The 19869-nt window shown below is 42.1% G+C and overlaps 1 protein-coding gene and 1 long non-coding RNA gene across 5 annotated transcripts in view; one reads left to right on the top strand and one right to left on the bottom strand.

Annotated features, from left to right (window-relative positions):
* The window catches only part of cygb2 (cytoglobin 2), a 104428-nt gene that overhangs the window by 66700 nt on the left and 17859 nt on the right, over positions 1-19869 (top strand). The gene's annotated exons all lie outside the window — the stretch shown is intronic.
* On the bottom strand, positions 1611-9500 carry LOC309708509. Of its 2 annotated transcripts, none has more exons than XR_014277285.1 (2): positions 8680-9500; positions 1611-5732 (listed from the first exon to the last, which is right to left on the bottom strand). It is a non-coding gene; the product is annotated as an uncharacterized lncRNA (long non-coding RNA). The 2 variants fall into 2 exon arrangements; XR_014277286.1 differs by having other exon boundaries at positions 1611-5718.

Here is a 19869-nt window from a genome sequence, read left to right as displayed (position 1 = left end):
GGCATTCTGAGGGAGACTAGGGACATTAAGTCAGAATGGACCATGTTGGACGTTGAATGGAATGGACGTTGGCAATCGTTGGCAATTAAAATCGACGAGCTCTCAGCACTGGTACGGAGTCAGAGGGAATACCGAGAGTGTAGCCTGATGTGTTTCACCGAATCATGGCTGCACCAGGACATTCCCGATGAGAATGCTTCCATGGAAGGCTTCCACACTGTTCGGGCGGACAGGGACAGCATCGCTAGCGGTAAGCGTAAAGGAGGTGGGCTTGCTGTTTTAGTTAACAACCGGTGGTGTAACCCTGCCAACATAACAATCAAAGAAAGGATTTGTTGCCCGGACACTGAACTGTGTGCTGTTGGACTCAGGCCGTATTATTTACCCAGGGAATTCTCTCACGTCATCTTGGTGGCTGTCTATGTTCCCCCCTCTGCTAACCCCACAGCTGCATGTGACACTATCCACTCTGCCATAGCTCGGCTACAGACTCAGCACCCGAGTGCCTTTATTGTGATCTCGGGTGACTTCAACCATGTATCACTGGACAATACACTACCAACATTCAAACAATATGTGGACTGTCCCACCAGGGGAGAGAAAACTTTAGACTTACTGTATGCTAACGTCAAGGATGCATACAGCTCCTCCTCCCTCCCCCAACTTGGTAGGTCAGATCATAACCTGATTCACCTCACCCCCCGCTATGTGCCAATTGTGAGGAGGGAACCTGTGACCACCAGGACTGTTAGGAGGTGGTCAGAGGAGGCAATAGCGGAACTACAGGGCTGTTTCGAGGTGACCGACTGGGAAACACTCTGTGAGCCTCACGCCGAGGACATCAATGGGCTTACTGAGTGTATCACAGGCTACATAACTTTCTGCACCGACTCCATTGTTCCAGCTCAGACTGTTCATTGTTACCCAAATAACAAGCCGTGGGTGACTAAGGACATCAAAGCCCTCCTCAACAACAAGAAGAGGGCTTTCAGAGGGGGCAACAAAGAGGAGGTGAGGAAGATCCAGGTGTTACTAAAGGACAAGATCAGAGAGGCTAAGGACAATTACAGGAGGAAGCTGGAGTGGAAACTCCAGCAGAACAGCATGAGAGAGGTGTGGAGGGGCATGAAGACCATCACTGGATTCAGGCCAACCAACAGCAGGGGAGCTGAGGGAGGTGAGAATAGAGCCGACGAGTTGAATCTGTTTTTCAATAGATTCGACACCACAGTGTCTGCTCCCACCCCCACAACCTCACCTGCAGTCAGCCTGGAATCCAGAGCCACACCACTGTGCCAGCCTCTCTCTTCACATGTTGCCTCCTGTGAGATTCCTGACACCCCTCCCCCACCCATCACCTTCACTCAATACCAGGTTGAGATGCAAATGAGGAGACTTCACTCAGGCAAGTCTGCTGGACCAGACGGAGTGAGTCCCCTTGTCCTCAAGACCTGTGCCCCCCAGCTGTGTGGAGTCTTTCATAAACTGTTTATGCTGAGTCTGAGTCTGCAGAGGGTCCCGGTGATGTGGAAGACATCATTGTTGGGTCTAAACTCAGACCCCGCTGTATCCAGGACTTATTCCCATGAAAGAAAAGCAAGGCAACAGTGTTCGATCGATTTCTTGCGCAAGGGAGGCCTCTCGTCTGTGACCAGCACGTTGAAATGACCACACTGGTGGCCTCCTCTCGCCGCCTTTTATTGACAAACTTCAAACAATAGTTTACAAAACACCTCCCCTTGCAACCCCCCTTTGGTTACAAAGACAAGGCACTGTATGTAAATGTATACACTGAGTGTGTGTGTGTGTGTGAGAATGTGTGTGTGTTATGTGAGAATGTGTGTGTGTGTGTGTGTTGGTCAAAGGGTCATAAAACCTAAAAGCAGGAACAACATCCTTGGTCATAAAGAGGGTAGTCTTCCCCCACACCCAATGTATGGTTTACCAAAGATAACACAGTGAAACCATACAAAGGGTAGGAAGCTCTACCAAACATCAAACAGATCTTCAAGTTAGGATGTATCTACAATAAAACCTCCCCCAGCACAGAGTGGCTGGAGAGGTGGTCAGGATCAAAGGAATGGCTTTGATCCTACTGCTTAAACTAAGACTATACAAATTTAAGAAACACAATGGCGACATTCAACAATTAGACTTAACATTTCCCTCCTTTTTGTCATTGTATACTTAAATTTCAACTTATGCACCCTTTGTTTGACAGTGTCAGTGTAGATTTCATTCATGCACAGTAAACTACATCCTATACATAAGCAAATCAGTATCAACAGTTCAAAAACAGGAATTAATATTTTCAAAAGAAGATGCCACCAAGGACCAGACGGTAACCAAGCTATCCAGTCTTGTGGCGGATCTACTCCTGTCGTGCAATTCATTATGTATTTCTTCAAGTACACAACTGAATGTCAAAGGTCAAACAAGAAGAATCATCATTCTCAAAAATCATATGTCTCTACAATCCAACTGTATACAGACATAGGTATTTAAACGCATCAGTTGACTTTATTGTTTGTCCATATGGCTCTCAGCTAACTTCAAAGCTGCAGCCTGGTCAACACCCTTCTTTATGACTCCTATCAACCCCCCAAATCTTTTCACTGTAGGCATCCTGTGGGGGTTAGAGTCAACTGGTGAATTATCTGCATTTACAACTCTTCTCCTGTCCTGTTGTCACCACAGAAAAAGCTTTGTAAAGGAAATTGGATCAAGCTGTTTTGATCTTCTTGGCTCAAAACCTCAAGTGTTCATGATGTAAATGTAGACAAAAGGCTTCTCTGTTTACATCCTTCTTGCAAAAGACAAAAGAATAAGTGATGTTGCCATGTTCCATGGTTAATCTCCAACTTGGGCTAATCCATTGTCCTTCGTACACATAGGCAATTGGCCTGTTTCCAGTTCGTTTAACTGTATAATGTCCTGCAACAAGTCATATTCTTTGAGTCAGACGAGCAGGTCTGTCTCACCAGAGCAGTTCACCTTCCCAGCTACTGGTGAATCAACCTTCCATTCAGGTTCAGAGCAGTTGAAAAGTTGGCAGTGTTCCTGGATGTGTTGCTAAAGCAACCAAACAAACTGTCTCGCTCCAAGTGATGCTATCCGGTTGTGTTCTTAAACTGCCACCAGTAGTTGGTTGAAAACCCATGCGGGTACTGGGTGTGATTTGCTCTGTCCCAATGCGCTCCTGTCATCCCACTCAGGGTCCACAGGCACAAGAAGATGCACAGCACATTCCCAGCCATTCTGATGAGTACCTGTGGCTCAGTTGGTTTCTTCACCGGATTGAGACGAGGGGCCCTGGAGGCTTTCCCCCCCCTTTGTTCCCGGTCTTCCTGCCACTTACTCCGAGCTGGCCTGGATGTGTGTCACCTTCTTGCAGTGCGCTTGATATATCCAAGTGTTCCTTCCGGCAATCTTCACTGCTGTGGTCGTCGTCAGCAGCATCCGATATGGACCTTCCCACCATGGACTGGACCAGCACTTCCTCTCCATGGCCTTATCATCATCCAATCTCCAGACTTCAGGCTCTGCTCCTGCGAAGAAACAGAATCATCTGGCAGATCATTTGTTCTCATGACTACTTTACTTTTAAACATTTTCAAGCATCTAATCTGCTAATATGCTCTCTCTTCTGCTTTTCTATCATCACTACAGAAGACTGGAACTCTAAATGCTCTAACATGTGTAATCTCAAAGAGTCAGACCATTCTCTGTTGGAGTAATCCTCATGTACTTATTCTATACAGTCTAACCATGTCCTGCCTGTCTTCCTAAATCTTAACTTTACTGTCTGCAAAAGTTTTTTTTTTTTAAAGTATTTAATAATCCTAGAGTGAGTATAACGACTGCTCATCTCCCTCCTGTTTGAGACATGGCATAGCCAATGGCTCAAAATAGCAGCAGTCTTATACAAATTATTAGGCAGTACTGGTTTATCACACAGATAAAAAAATCATCCTGCAAGCTTGCTCCCTCTGTAAGTCACAACTATTGTCCTGCAGTAGGTGAGTGGGCCTGCATGTCTGCTAATGCTGTACTGATAAAAGGTTAACACCATGTTTAACTAAAGCTGCCTCTTTTGCGATCTTATCTGCAAAAACTTTCCCTAATGCAACCGGATCTTTCCCTCACATGTGTGCTGCACATTTACAAACGGCAATTCCACTGGTTAATAACGCTGCCTCCAGCAGATTTTGCAAGAGTTTGGTGTGTTCTGCAGGTTTCCCTGTTGAGGTTGTCATACCTCGTCTCACTCACTGCACTACAAAGAAATGTACAGTAGCAAATGTATACTGCCTATCAGTGTATATTGTCTCTCTACAGCTTTACACGCTTCCGTTAAAGCTAGCATCTCTGCTGCTCAAGCAAATATGAAACATGCTAGTTGTCCTACATAGATAACTCTCTCTCACTGTCTGCTACAGTAAAACGTGTTCTAGTCTGTCCCTCTGCTGTTGTAAAACTCAAATCATCAACAAACCAAACCTTTCCCTCAACGAGTGGCACATCTATTAAGTCATCCCTCAGCTTACACGTCTTCTCCTCGCGCTCTCTACACTCATGAGAAGTGCCCTCCTCCGTTGGCAAAAAGGGTTGGACAGATTCAGAATTCTGCACCACTTTATGGTAATATGTGTGGTTGTGAGAGTAACAGTAACATTAAAGACAAGTGTCTTGTAGGTGACAGAAATGTAAGTTTAGTCTGCAGTAGTAGACATCTACCTCGTGTGGAACTAACAATTGCAAAAGGTGAAATAAACTATTGAAACATTGTACAGCTTAAGCTGCTGCACATACTGATCTCACGCATGGAGGTAAAGCACGAGCAACTAGAGCTAATCTTTTAGGATAGTAAGTTACTGGCTTCACTTGTGGAAAAAGTGCTGTTAGTTATTTTACAGTCACCTTGCATTTGTGCTGTTCACAGAACCACAAGTCCATCGCTGGACCTCCTCTGCGCTGTCACTTTTTGGAGCTTGGCACGCTCCCTCAGGTTCCATTTTGTGGGCGATCCTCTCAGTCACTCCTTCTCATCATGGCATCTCACGACATCTACAAATTGAAAAAATGACACTCCTCTCGCCACACGGCTTTCGCCATGTGTCAACTCCCCAATGAGACATGTACAAGAGTGTTGCACAGTCTCCCTAAAACAATCTCCAGGGTTTGTCCCTTGGAGCAGCTTCACTCCAAGCTGTAACCCTGTGTAAAAACATTAATCAGCACTTAAATGTTCAGCTTGTTTAGCTCCCAGCTCCTGTATCACAGAAGACAAAGTCTTAAATTTAAAACAACTTCACATTCGCAACCAACTGTAGATCATAAGAGTAATAAAGTATTCAGCATCACAGAGACAAGTATCATTGCAGGTTTATTCTAAACTCATTAAACTCCTACGTTTTCCCATAATTTATTCCAAATTATTTAACATCTCAATGTTATTCCACATTGTAATCAGTGAACTTCACTTATAGGCCATCAAAGCCTCATCTGAACATGGATGCACCACTTGCATAGGTTTAATACTTGTAAATAAACAGCTAATCACACAAATCACTGCAACAATAATAGTAAACATTGTTTAATGTTACTTCTGGACCCCACCTCTTGACGCATGGACACTCTCATGCGTCAACTCACCAAACCTGGATCCCTGCCTTAAAAACTGGCTCCACCAGGAGCCTGCATACTCACCATCATGGCCTGGAAAACAAGATCTGGAAGTAAAATCAAACTTCACACTTATAAACAAGTATATCACAAGGGTAACAAGCATTCAGCATCAGCAAGACAAGTGTCATGTGCAGGTTTTCTCAAATCATTAAATCACTATTGTTACCATAATTCGCCTCAAACATGGATCATCCCATGTGCTCAGTTAACATTAATGTAATCGGTGACTTCCCTTAAGCAAAGTCACTCCACTCATATATTATTATGGGTCCAAAAGTGGCCAGCAAATGAGCCCATAATAAACTATTCCATAAATATCGTAATCTCTTATTTGTTTTACTCATGTCACTTGTCCACTTCTGCTGAATGCTACATGCACTCTTAAAGAAAACAAAACCTGAAATAAAGAAACAAACATCCACCAGTTGTTCTGCTAAAAACCACATCATCAAATCACATGAAAAACTGCAATGCTGTAAGAAAAAATGCAAATGTTAGCGCTGCGCAGGTGTGTACACACTTTCTCACAGTAACTTCTGTGAGTACCACAAGCCCATGAATAACACACCTCTGATAGATTCACAAACATAAAAATGGCATTTAAAAGGTTAAACCATCACACAACCTCAGATGTTGCTATCATCTTTCTGCTCCTGTAACAGAGACACACACAGAGATACATCCACACCTTTGTCAAGCGGGGGTTGACTTCACACAATGGTGTTAAGTCAGTCAGTCAGTTCCCCATTTATTTTAAAATTCTTACTCATTCACTCAGTGATTCCTTCTTTAGCTAATTGTGGAAATTATCGTCGCATCCGTTTCCACGCTCAGCAAAACAACGTCATTTCAAAAAGAAAAATAATTTAGACTGGATTTCCTCGTTGAATCCTTTTGGACAGGAACTTGTTTCCTGATTGTCCCAAATAAGAGCCCATTTTAATTTTGGAGAAGCTCACTTTGCAACAGTTTTCTCGACGACGCTTCGATTCTAATCGTGCAGATCTGCTCAACAGAGATCATCAAACAAAACTTTCAGTGCACCATGAAAGTAACAAAATAAAAGAAAGAAAATAAAAGAAATCAAAGAAAATAATGGAAAGAAAGGCCTTGTTTAAGTCATGACACGTGTTCTTCATGCCAGGGGGATAAATCGTAACAACCCAATTGGCAGGTTCAACTTTAGTAATAAAGACAAATCAAACAGCCAGTTTAATCTCAAACATTCATCCAATCAGCCATACACACAACATACAGCATAACCCTGTTGTCTTAGCACATAATAAGTTTTAGTTCTCATGTAACTAAATGTGTGCCATGGTAAAACTTCTTCACACACCAGAAACTCACAATCAGCTCACTCAACTCACTCATTTAAGACCTCTCATCAGCATTCTGTTTCCTCCTCTATGATGCAACCATCTGTCCTCCTATAATATTCAGTCCACTAGTCTATGTATCACTTTCATCTTACTAGTGACTTGGACAAGATGACAAACAGAATCTCATGCTTAAGATGCTGTCTGGTCTCATGAGTATCATTGTATGTGTATATGCATGTGGGGTTAGTATAGTTAATGCATTTTCAGTATGTTTTTGTGTTCATCTCTCACCACACTTCCATTATTCTCATCACTGCTTAAAACAACACACATCTCTCTGTTTTTTTTCTTTAACTGTACTTTTCTCCAAAACAGAAAATAGCATTACAGCTGTTTCAGACTGAGAAACACCAAACACTCTTCGTGCTATCATTCATCCACACAACTATTTTATTTCTTTTTGTCCACTGGGCAGGTGACATGCAGAATCACGTCTGCCCCAGCTGGATACCTTTCACACACACCATGACGTCAGACACTCTCACACTCATGGAATTGATCAGGAGAAAAACTTTCTTCATCTTCACACTCTGTTACAGAAACACCATATGTTTTGTTTTTTTTTTTTTTGTTTTTTTTTTGTGTTGTGTCAGGGATGGATATGTAGTTGTAACGTTTGTGTTCACTAACTTTACTTTCTGTTTCCTACCCTGCCAAGTCTGTCTTGGACTCAATGCTGCTCCTAATATGCCTTTAATCTCTCCTCCACTTCTGCCTCTGCTCTCTCACGCTCTTCTCTGACTCTACTTTCTGCTAACATTCTTGCTCTTCCTAATGCTTTTCTATGGTGTTGTTCTAGAGTAGTTGCAGTGGATTGAGCTGTAGTTTCATCCTCAGGTTTCACAACTACTTCTTGCAATATTGCTCTTTTAACATTCTGTGCTTCTCTCCTCCTCTGAGCCTGCTCCAGCCACAACTTAGCAACTGCTAACTGCAATTCCTTCCTCTGCTTCGCTTTACCTGTTTTACCTGCTACACTTACAGATATTCTTTCTACCAGCATTTTACACTTAACTTCCACTAATGTCCCTTCAAATCCACATTTCTTATACCAACAACCTACATACTGCGTGCTGCCTGGTAAAACTTTCTGCATAAATTTTACATCTCCTTCTAAGGCAGACTTACACATTTTATTCTCCATTACAAGACAACAATCAGCCACACTCACGCAGACCACGTCTGGCCCGCACACACACAACATAGGCCTATCGCTTGCGTCTGCACGCACAGCTAGCGCTCTCTGTTGAAAACTCTCAAACGCCCCATATGGCGGAGAATTCAACCTTCGGACACTCTCCAACGCCCCAAATGGCGGAGATTCCGGACTCTGAACCTAGGTTCTCTCCACGCCCCAAATGGCGGAGAACTCTCTACGCCCCAAACGGCGGAGAAGCCTGCGTCTCTCTCACGCGGCTAGCGCGCTCCCGGACTCACGTTTAACGCACAGCCCGTAGCCGCTCTCTATTGTTTTGGGTCCACGTGCGCTCTCGTGACCAGCGCTCCCCGGGACTCAAACGTTTCACGCAGAATCACGGTGACGCGTTTCTAGGATCCCACATTCATTCACGCGGTTATAGAGACGCTCTCTAAGGCCTTCTGTACTCACTGTTTGTTTACGTTCATGGGAAGAGTCTCTGGATCCCGTCAATCGTCATCCATCCCGAGGGGAGGTCAGGCGCAAACTTCCCGGCCTGGTGGCAAGCCAAAAACACCAGGGCTTTACGTCAATCATCCCAGACGTTGCGGTGGCGTCCTCTCCCTCTCCTCGGTGGATGCAATGTGTTAGGCTCCGGCTCGGAGGACCAAAAAATGTTGGGTCTAAACTCAGACCCCGCTGTATCCAGGACTTATTCCCATGAAAGAAAAGCAAGGCAACAGTGTTCGATCGATTTCTTGCGCAAGGGAGGCCTCTCGTCTGTGACCAGCACGTTGAAATGACCACACTGGTGGCCTCCTCTCGCCGCCTTTTATTGACAAACTTCAAACAATAGTTTACAAAACACCTCCCCTTGCAACCCCCCTTTGGTTACAAAGACAAGGCACTGTATGTAAATGTATACACTGAGTGTGTGTGTGTGTGTGAGAATGTGTGTGTGTTATGTGAGAATGTGTGTGTGTGTGTGTGTGTTGGTCAAAGGGTCATAAAACCTAAAAGCAGGAACAACATCCTTGGTCATAAAGAGGGTAGTCTTCCCCCACACCCAATGTATGGTTTACCAAAGATAACACAGTGAAACCATACAAAGGGTAGGAAGCTCTACCAAACATCAAACAGATCTTCAAGTTAGGATGTATCTACAATAAAACCTCCCCCAGCACAGAGTGGCTGGAGAGGTGGTCAGGATCAAAGGAATGGCTTTGATCCTACTGCTTAAACTAAGACTATACAAATTTAAGAAACACAATGGCGACATTCAACAATTAGACTTAACAATCATGCCTCGTCCCTGTACCAAAGACGCCTCGTCCCAGTGGCCCCCAGGATTACAGGCCCGTGGCACTGACCTCCCACATCATGAAGACCCTGGAAAGGCTCATCCTGGACCAGCTGCGACCCATAGTAAGACCACATCTGGATCCCCTTCAGTTCGCTTATCAGCCTCGTCTCGGAACAGAGGACGCCATCATCTACCTGCTCAATCGTGTCTACACCCATCTGGACCAGCCGGCGAGCACTGTGAGGGTCATGTTTTTTGACTTTTCCAGTGCTTTCAACACCATCAGGCCGACCCTCCTGGGTGATAAGTTAGCAGCGATGCAGGTGGATGCTTCTCTGGTGTCCTGGATTGTTGATTACCTGACAGGAAGACCACAATATGTACGTCTCCCACAGTGTGTGTCTGACAAGGTGATTAGCAACACAGGGGCACCACAGGGGACTGTCCTCTCCCCCTTCCTCTTCACCCTCTACACCACAGACTTCAGCCACTGCACAGAGACCTGCCATCTTCAGAAGTTTTCTGATGACTCTGCGGTGGTTGGATGCATCAGCAGGGATGATGAGACAGAGTACCGGGCTGTGGTCGACTCCTTTGTCACGTGGTGTGAGCAGAATCATCTGCAGCTCAACGTGGCAAAGACCAAGGAACTGATCGTGGACTTCAGGAAGACCAGGAAACACTTGACCCCTGTTTCAATCCAGGGGGTCAGTGTTGACATTGTGGAGGACTATAAATACCTTGGAGTACACATTGACAATAAACTGGACTGGGCTAAAAACACCACAGCACTTTACAGGAAGGGCCAGAGTCGTCTCTATTTTTTGAGGCGACTGAGGTCCTTCAACATCTGCCAGAAAATGCTGAGGATTTTCTATGAGTCTGTTGTGGCCAGTGCGATCCTCTATGCTGTTGCATGCTGGGGGAGCAGGCTGAGGGTCGCAGATGCCAACAGACTTAATAAACTGATCCGTAAGGCCAGCAATGTTGTGGGGATGGAGCTGGACTCCCTCAAGGTGGTGTCGGAGAGGCGGATGCTGTCCAAGATAAAGACAATGTTGGATAACACCTCCCACCCACTCCATGACATGTTGGTCAGCCACAGGAGCTCGTTCAGTGAGAGACTGAGATTACCGAAAAGCACCACTGAACGACACAGGAAATCATTCCTGCCTGTGGCCATCTCCCTGTACAACGCATCCACTTAACACACTGTTTGCTGCTACAACTACACATGTTTCTTTTCCAAATATTTATTTGTAAGTGACTTATGTATGTATGTATGTATATATATGTATATATTGTACTATTCTTAGTTAGCGTATTGTCTGTCTTGTCTTAATGTTGGTTTAAAATGGAGCACTGTAACAAAAAATAATTTCCCCCAGGGATCAATAAAGTATTCTGATTCTGATTCTGTTCAGCACCTCCATTGCCGAAGGTGGAAGGAGTACTTCGAGGACCTCCTTAAATCAACTCGTCTATCTGCGGGGGTGAGGTCACTGAGGCAGTTAAACAACTCCTTGGTGGCAGGGTCCCTGGGGTGGATGAGGTTCGCTCTGAGTTCCTGAAGGCTCTAGATGTTGTAGGGCTGTCTTGGTTGACATGCCTCTACAACGTTGCATGGAGATCAGGGGTGGTACCTTTGGATTGGCAGATCAAAGTGGTGGTTCCCATCTTTAAGAAAGGGGGACCAGAGGGTGTGTTCCAACTATAGGGGGATCACACTCTTCAGCCTCCTTGGGAAAGTCTATACCAGGGTACTGGAAAAGAGAGTCCGTCTGTTAGTTGAACCTCAGAACAATGCAGTTTTTGTCCTGGTCATGGAGCACTGGACCAGCTCTTCATCCTTGGTCTGCATTGCTGGCAATAAGTCAGACTTGTTTCTGGTGGGTAATGGCTGCCCTTTGTCATGATACTGTTCATAATTGTCATCAGTCATTCATCATTCATTTAATGGACAGAATTTCTAGGTGTAGCCAGGTGGTGGAAGGCTTCCACTTGGATTGTCTCAGAATCTCATTGCTGCTTTTGCAGATGATGTAGTTCTGTTGGCTTCATCAGGTGATGGCCTCCAGCTCGGACTGGAATGGTTCGCAGCCGAATGTGAAGTGGTGGGAATGAGAATCAGCACCTCCAAATCTGAGGCCCTGGTCCTCAGCTGGAAAAGGGTGGAGCGCCCACTCCAGAGCAGGGATGAGTTCCTGCCCCAAATAGAGGTGTTTAAGTATCTCAGGGTCTTGTTCACGAGTGACAGGAGACGGGAGCGGGAGATCGACAGACGATTGACAGACGGTCCATAATGATGAAGAGAGAGTTGAGTGTAAAACCGGTTGATCTATGTCCCTACCCTCACCAATGGTCACGAGCTGTGGGTGGTAGGTGTCATATTATTGGTTATCAACTTTCTTTCTTAACCCAGTCTTTCTGCTTCAGGCTCTGTGTCACTCACATAAAAAGGAAAAGGAGGTGCTTGATGCATCCCTTGACTTCTCTTCTGCACAAATTAATCAACTGAGCACCATCTACTCAAATCAGAGGCATTATCAGAGGAACTAGTGATAAAGAAACGAATGCAACACTGGGGCTGCAAATAAAACGAGAGAGAAGATCATTAATCTTGTGAATTCATAATCATCACAAGCAAGCTGAGCAGAAAAATAACTATAATCTCCTGTTATGTTTTACTACTCAGTGCTATTTATTCCTAACATTATAGCTGCACATTAAAAGATCCAGTGTTACTCCACATGTTCGGATTCGTAAGTTTCCGGTAGCCTAGGAAAGGAGACGGGGATAAGACTTTAGTTTGGAATATTGTTGGCAATAAATTCCTTACAAATGCCACTGATGGATTTTCAAAATAGATTTTTTTTCTGAGCTCTGTTAGCTTCAGCTCCAGTAGTGTAAGAGAGACTTTTAGCACTATTAGGAGTAAGCAGAAGACATTCATACATTTTCGCCAATTGCACAGTTGGTGTTACTGTGAATTGGCTGAACATGTAACAAATATAGTAGAGAATATGTATTGCACTTAAAACACACTGGAAATAAAAAAATCAGTGAAAACGTGGCACTTCCAACCTGGGCCCTAGGTCACAGGGTCGGCATAAGTTACCACGGTTATTTAGACATGGCACAGAAAACTCTTCAAGCTCAACATAGCTCAGTATCTCATTAATCTTCATAGCGCACCCCTCAGCTGGAATGATTACTAGTAATCTGTGTTTTTGTGATAAAATAATTAAATTAATTGTTTTAAAGGTCGAGGCAAGACAGTTCCACACTGTAAGAAAGGTTAGGAAAGTATGAGTGAGTGATCCAATACGTGCACGGCTCTTGTTTTAAACAGAATCACTAGCAAGTTTTTTCTTTAAACAGTCAGCATGTCGTTCCTTTTTCTGTGTTAATACATAATTAGCTACACCTCAAAGTTTTGCTCCATGAATTAATTTAATTTTAACGTAACATATTTTGTGTTTGATGTCCCCGTCAGTTTCCTTTTGATTTCCAAAACCCCTAATGATACAAAGAGCTTCTTTGTTTTAAAGAACTTTTGAGGAATTCCAAATAATTTTCAGTGACATACAAAACATGTCTGACACATTTGAGCAAAATACTAACACTTTAACTATATATATAGTTAAAGTGTGGGCTAAAGTATATAATCAATATTTAAAAAAGGGGTACCCCACAAATAATTTGGTTAACTCCTGTCCCAGATTGAAGCTCATTAATGTCTTTATAAGGTTTCATGGCAGTCCGTTCAGGAGTTGTGGATATTACAGATAAATAATAATAACTCAGTTAATTAGTCATTTCCTTTTTTTTTTTTTTTTAGACTTCCTGCAGCTATCTGACTGTAGAGCTTCTAAAATCTGGACTACATGGGTTCCTTTAATTAGTCGGTAATTAAGCCGGTGGCGTGTTGTTGAAGAGTTTGTCTTGTGAAAAAAAGATGTCCTTGAAATTCCAGCAGTGAGGCTCAAGGTTGTTCGTGGTGCTTCAAAGAATTAGACGAACCCTTCCAGTGTAATCAAAGTACGATTAACAACCGTCGCTAATGGTGCTGCTTATCTTTGATGACTTCATTTAAATGCAGAGACAGGTGCAGGAATGTGTTCAGAGCTCTCCAAAGTGCTAAACATGCACCGAAACTTATCAGATAGTCACTGTGGTCCATCGTGTTCTCCTCCATTTGTACACCTCTCTGTGAAGTCCCTCAAGCCTCTTTAATTATGCTGGGTGGAAAAACTTTGAGATACTTCATTTTAAATGTAATGCAATGGCTGTGTTCAGGAGGGTGACAGAATAGGAAAGATTTATGCCTTGTGCATTTGTATAATGATAGAAAAACAAAACAAAAAACAAAGTTAAACTCTTCCAGTTGTTTAAGATAATGTTACAACCAGTTAAACATGAAAGGTTCAATTGAAGCAAGACAGATTTCTTCACTAATATATATATATATATATATATATATATATATATTAGGGGTGCAACGATACACAAAATTCACGGTTCGGTTCGGTTCGATACTTTGGTGTCACGGTTCGATATTTTTTCGATACAAAAAAAATGTTCATGCCTTTTTAATTTGGCATTTATTAAAATTATAAATATATATTTTAACTCAAAAGTACAGTTTTTAAATTTAACCCTAACCCTTGTGCGTGTTTTTTATTTTGACAGCGAATGCGCACCTGCGGACCACTTATGTGCAGCCCTGGTTATTTAGCTCGTCATATTGCAGCCACAGAAATTATTTTGTCCATGAAACCATGAAGCTGCACTTTCTTTTTGCCTTATAGTCTGATTTGTCATAACTTCTCCGTTTTGTGGTAAGCTTTTCTTTGGCTGTCACTTCTTCACCCTGACCTGTCTTATTTGGCTCAGCAGAACTAAAATATATATCTGTCTGTGAAGGTTCTCAGTCATCCAGGTCATCGTAGTCAAATATAAATCCTGCTGCTTTTACACACGTACTCACATAAGCTCAGCGATTCTCTGCGCGATCAACCTCTCACATGTTTAAGCTTGCTGCGGGAGATTTCACTTGTCATGTTTGCATAGTAAGCTAACGATTAATAAGACGATGTCAGAGGAATTGGTGCGCAAATTATCATCACTCACAGATCAGTGCTGTCGCTCTCTATACACAGTTCGCACGATTGCAAAGCAAAAAAACAAGCGCAAATTCAAACGCGATTTCAATATGTCACATATTGACAGTGGCTCACCGATGCCAATGACATAATTACCCAGCTACATTTCTGAAAGAATGCAAAAGCATTGACATATATTTTTCCTACAATAGCCCGACGGGCAGGGCAGAGATAGATTTTGGTAGCCCGACTGGAAAAATCGCTAGCTCCGGGACGTCAGGCTAGCGATATTGCAAGCCCTGTATCTGATTGAGGAATCATGCATCTTTGGAAAAGAGAGTTTATTACAGAGAAATGTCTCTTTCCAAAATAAAAGCTATACTATCCGCTTCTTCTGGGCTATATTCTCAGCAGCATAAGGAGAATCATGTGCTAACAGCTGTCTAAATGACTCGGCTAAAGTTAGTAGCATGCTTGTTGTTTTTGTCTTTGCACTAGGATGATGTCGGCGTAAATGTGCAGTCATATTCGTTGTGTTCCCACTAGTGATTTCAGGTTAATCTCGTTGAAATGACCTTAACACCACAACACGGCAAATCTCCGTTAACGAGCTACCGCCGATCGCCCCGTGCATGGGGCTAGACGGCCAACACGTTAACGAGCTAACTGCGCTAACACACTAGTTCACACCCATGTAATTGAGCATTGCATGGCACATCCAACATACTGTTTTACTTTAGTCCATGACTCGCTTACCTTCAGGGTCATACGTCACATGAAAACCAAAATAATTCCAAACGCCAGATCTGAATAAGGGTGGGGGAGGTGCCCTGCGCTCTTCCTTCTGACTATGCTGTCTGTGTTGAGCGCTCAGTGGATCTGCGCTCGACAGTGCAGCCTAGGCGGAGTAGTCGAACGCAGATTCACTGAGCGCTCAACACAGTCAGCATCGTCAGAAGGAAAGTTGATAAAATAAATTACAAATGTTGTATTGTTCGATACATATGCGTACCGAACCGAAAGCACTGTATCGAACGGTTCAATATCGATACGAATATCGTTGCACCCCTAATATATATATATATATATATATATATATATATATATATATATATATATATATATATATATATATATATATTAGGGGTGCAACGATACGCAAAATTCACGGTTCAGTTCGATACTTTGGTGTCACAGTTCGATATTTTTTCGATACAAAAAAAAATGTTCATGCCTTTTTAATTTGTCATTTATTAAAATTATAAATATATATTTTAACTCAAAAGTACAGTTTTTAAATTTAATGTTGCTGAAACAAAAAATAAAATAAAAAAAAGAAATATATCTCAGGGCTCGCAAAATTTCAAAATCCCTGGCAGCCCTTCGGGCAGGAACTCTTCAGTTTTTGGTAGCCCAAAATAAATTTAAGTAGCCCGAATAAAAAAAGAGAGCAATTTTTTGATTGATGTTTTGTTTCTTGTTTTGTTTCCTTTACAATATTATACATTAAAGTATAATATTGTAAAGGAAACAAAACATTAATTAAAAAATTGTTGAAAAACAAATTACAACATTAACTCAAATACTTGGTTCTAATTGAACAGAAATTTCTATGAACTTGTAAGAACTGTGTAGAACATGAATCAGTCTGTGTCAGATCCTGAATTTGAAATTTCCACTGAAGTCACGGGTAAGAGGCAAGTGGAACCAAGATCGAGGCCATTTGCTTTTTGAAGTTTGCAAAGACTGCTAAATTTTGCCAGTGTTAGTTCACTCTTTGCAACATAGTACGCTGTTCTAAACAGATTTTTCAGGTTTATTTTTAGTATGTTATTTGCAATTGGTGTTTGTTCTGGGAAAGATATTGCAGACTGAGCAATAATGCATTTCTTGCATTTCTCATGGGTTCTAATGGGGGCCTTTCTTAAAATGACTGGTCCCAGTAACAAAGGCGCTTGTCGACTCAGAAATCGAGAGAAAACCAACAACACACCCGGCAGAACATTATGTTATTTACACGGGTGCACATAAGTGGTCCGCATGTGCGCATTCGCTGTCAAAATAAAAGACGCGCACCAGATAAGATTCTTCACCCTGACCTGTCTTATTTGGCTCAGCAGAACTAAAATATATATCCTGCTTTTACACACACACACACATAACGGTCAGCGATTCTCTGCGCGATCAACCTCTCACATGTTTAAGCTTGCTGCGGGAGATTTCACTTGTCATGTTTGCATAGTAAGCTAACGATTAATAAGACGATGTCAGAGGAATTGGTGCACAAATTATCATCACTCACCAATCAGTGCTGTCGCTCTCTATACACAGTTCGTGCGATTGCAAAGTGAAAGCAAAAAACAAGCGCAAATTCAAACGCGATTTCAATATGTCACATATTGACAGTAGCTCACCGATGCCAATGACATAATTACCCAGCTACATTTCCGAAAGAATGCAAAAGCATTGACATATATTTTTCCTTCCTACAATAGCCCGACGGGCAGGGCAGAGATAGATTTTGGTAGCCCGACTGGAAAAATCGCTAGCCCCGGGACGTCAGGCTAGCGATTTTGCAAGCCCTGTATCTGATTGAGGAATCACTCATCTTTGGAAAAGAGAGTTTATTACAGAGAAATGTCTCTTTCCAAAATAAAAGCTATACTATCCGCTTCTTCTGGGCTATATTCTCAGCAGTATATTAAACATATAGGTCCCCATAAGGAGAATCATGTGCTAACGGCTGTCTAAATGACTCGGATAAAGTTTGTAGCATGTGCCCATATGGAAAAGATATATATAAATCTTATAAAGTTTTTATCTGTCTTGTGTGAAACTTGTATGAAAAGCATACAAGAGTGAAAACACATATAAGATCCCTTGAAAAATTATATAATGAAACTTGTATGTTTTGTATACATACTAAAAAAAAAAAAGAAAGTAATGAGAAAGTGGCCACTTTCATGAGTAAATCATGTATGTTTTTACTATTTCTTTTCCATATGGGTGTGCTTGTTGTTTTTGTCTGCTTCCACTTGTCTTTGCACTAGGATGATGTCGGCGTAAATGTGCAGTCATATTCGTTGTGTTCCCACTAGTGCTGTCAGCGTTAATCTCGTTGAAATGACCTTAACACCACAACACGGCAAATCTCCGTTAACGAGCTACCGCCGATCGCCCCGTGCATGGGGCTAGACGGCCAACACGTTAACGAGCTAACTGCGCTAACACACTAGTTCCCACCCATGTAATTGAGCATTGCATGGCACATCCGACATACTGTTTTACTTTAGTCCATGACGCGCTTACCTTCAGGGTCATACGTCACATGAAAACCAAAATAATTCCAAACGCCAGATCTGAATGAGGGTGGGGGAGGTTCAATTTGCCATGTTGCCAGGAGAGCTTAACTTCTGTCTTGCTAGCTTGCCCTGCGCTGAGTGAATCTGCGTTCGACTACTCCGCCTAGGCTGCACTGTCGAGCGCAGATCCACTGAGCGCTCAACACAGACAGCATCGTCAGAAGGAAAGTTGATAAAATAAATTACAAATTTTGTATTGTTCGATACATATGCGTACCGAACCGAAAGCACTGCATCGAACGGTTCAATATCGATACGAGTATCGTTGCACCCCTAATTATATATATATATATATATATATATATATATATGTATGTGTGTGTGTGTGTGTGTGTGTGTGTGTGTGTGTGTGTGTGTGTGTGTGTGTATTTACTATCATGTCCTAAATAAGAACATTAATAGACAGGTTGTATACTGGCTTCAGAATTTATTTATTTTTTTCATGCTTTGCAATTACAGAAAATGTGTATTGTAATTATTGTGGCATATGTATGTATACCTATGTAATGTATCCCTGCCTTAACAGGTGGGGTAATCTGAACAAAACTTTGCATGCACGTTGTCACACTTACTGCGATTATTGAGATCTGTTTTCTAAAAAGGTTCATTATAAATCCGAATTCTTTGGATGAAAATGTGATGTCACGTTCTCTGTTTGCATTTGTTTCATGTGTCATGTTCAACTTAACGGTCATCAAAATTTGTATGTGGAACAGAATTTTGTTCAAGTTACCAATAAATGTGGATTTAGAGACTCAGGGAAAGATAGTGATCTACAGCAAGAAGGGAAAAATCAATGAAAGTGGACATTGCTGGGGAAAACAAGACACAGGTGCAAACAATCAAGACAGGAGGTGAAGTAAAGCACAAGACAACAGAGGCAAGTAACTGCCAAAATAGAAGAGGAAGTGAGATTACATATGCAGGGAAAAATAGACTCAAGAATAAAGTTAAAGAGAAATTGACACAGGGAGGTGAGACAGAAGACACTGCAGTAAACAAATAAAACTGTAAAGTTGAGACTAAATTATATGATAAACTAAAAGTTCCAAAAATGCTCAAGAAGAAATGAAGATCAATAAATAAAATTATGGACATCTGAAAAAAACCCTCAAAAGTTAAAGAAAACCTAAAGTCAGACCCAGGGTCATGATAGCCAGGCCTGGGGAGGGTAAAGCAGACACTTCAACCGTAAAAATATGTGTGTGCTGACAACTGATCATTTTTCTCGTCACACTGAAAGATTTACAGCTATTATTTACATATAAAGTGAATTAAAGGACAGCTAGCATTTCCTCTGTAGACTTTTATTAAATAGTGATCTGGTTCAGCCGGTTTAATATATTTAACTATCCTCCATCTTGTTACATAACAGTCACACTTTTTCCCCCTGTGTCTTGTGAATCATTCAAAAAAATTAAAATTCCTGAGATACAGGGCTGAATAATGCTTAGGCCAAAACAAATGTGCCTGAAATAAAATTAAAAAAAAGAAACAGTTGAATCATTCAAATCTTTAGAGTCTGTTTTTGAAACTGTGACAGAGCCTTTTGTGCGCTGAGATTTCAGATCAGAACAAGGTTTTTTTCTGTGCAAAGTGATGTTCCCCTTGTATTCCTGCCATGTTTCTTGTAATGTACTATACAACCATGGCTTGGCTACAGAGAATTAAACATTTATCATTCCAACACAAGAGGATTGGCACAGAAACAATTTTTTTCTACAGAGAAAACATCAGAGAGAAGTCTTGTTTTCTCTAAGCGCTACAGTTAACTTTCATGTTTGTCTAAGCAGAGTAGAGAGCATCTGAATTATAAAGACTGTTTACGTATCGTGACAGCTGGTAGAGCCAAGCTAGAGGCTCTGCATGCGACACAAGTGTTTGTAAGCCT

The sequence above is a fragment of the Aulonocara stuartgranti genome, assembly GCF_965226115.1.
Source record: "Aulonocara stuartgranti genome assembly, chromosome: 6".
Classification (NCBI taxonomy): Eukaryota; Metazoa; Chordata; class Actinopteri; order Cichliformes; family Cichlidae; genus Aulonocara; species Aulonocara stuartgranti.
Note: the sequence above shows the minus strand (reverse complement) of the source record. Positions and strands in the feature narration are given on the sequence as shown.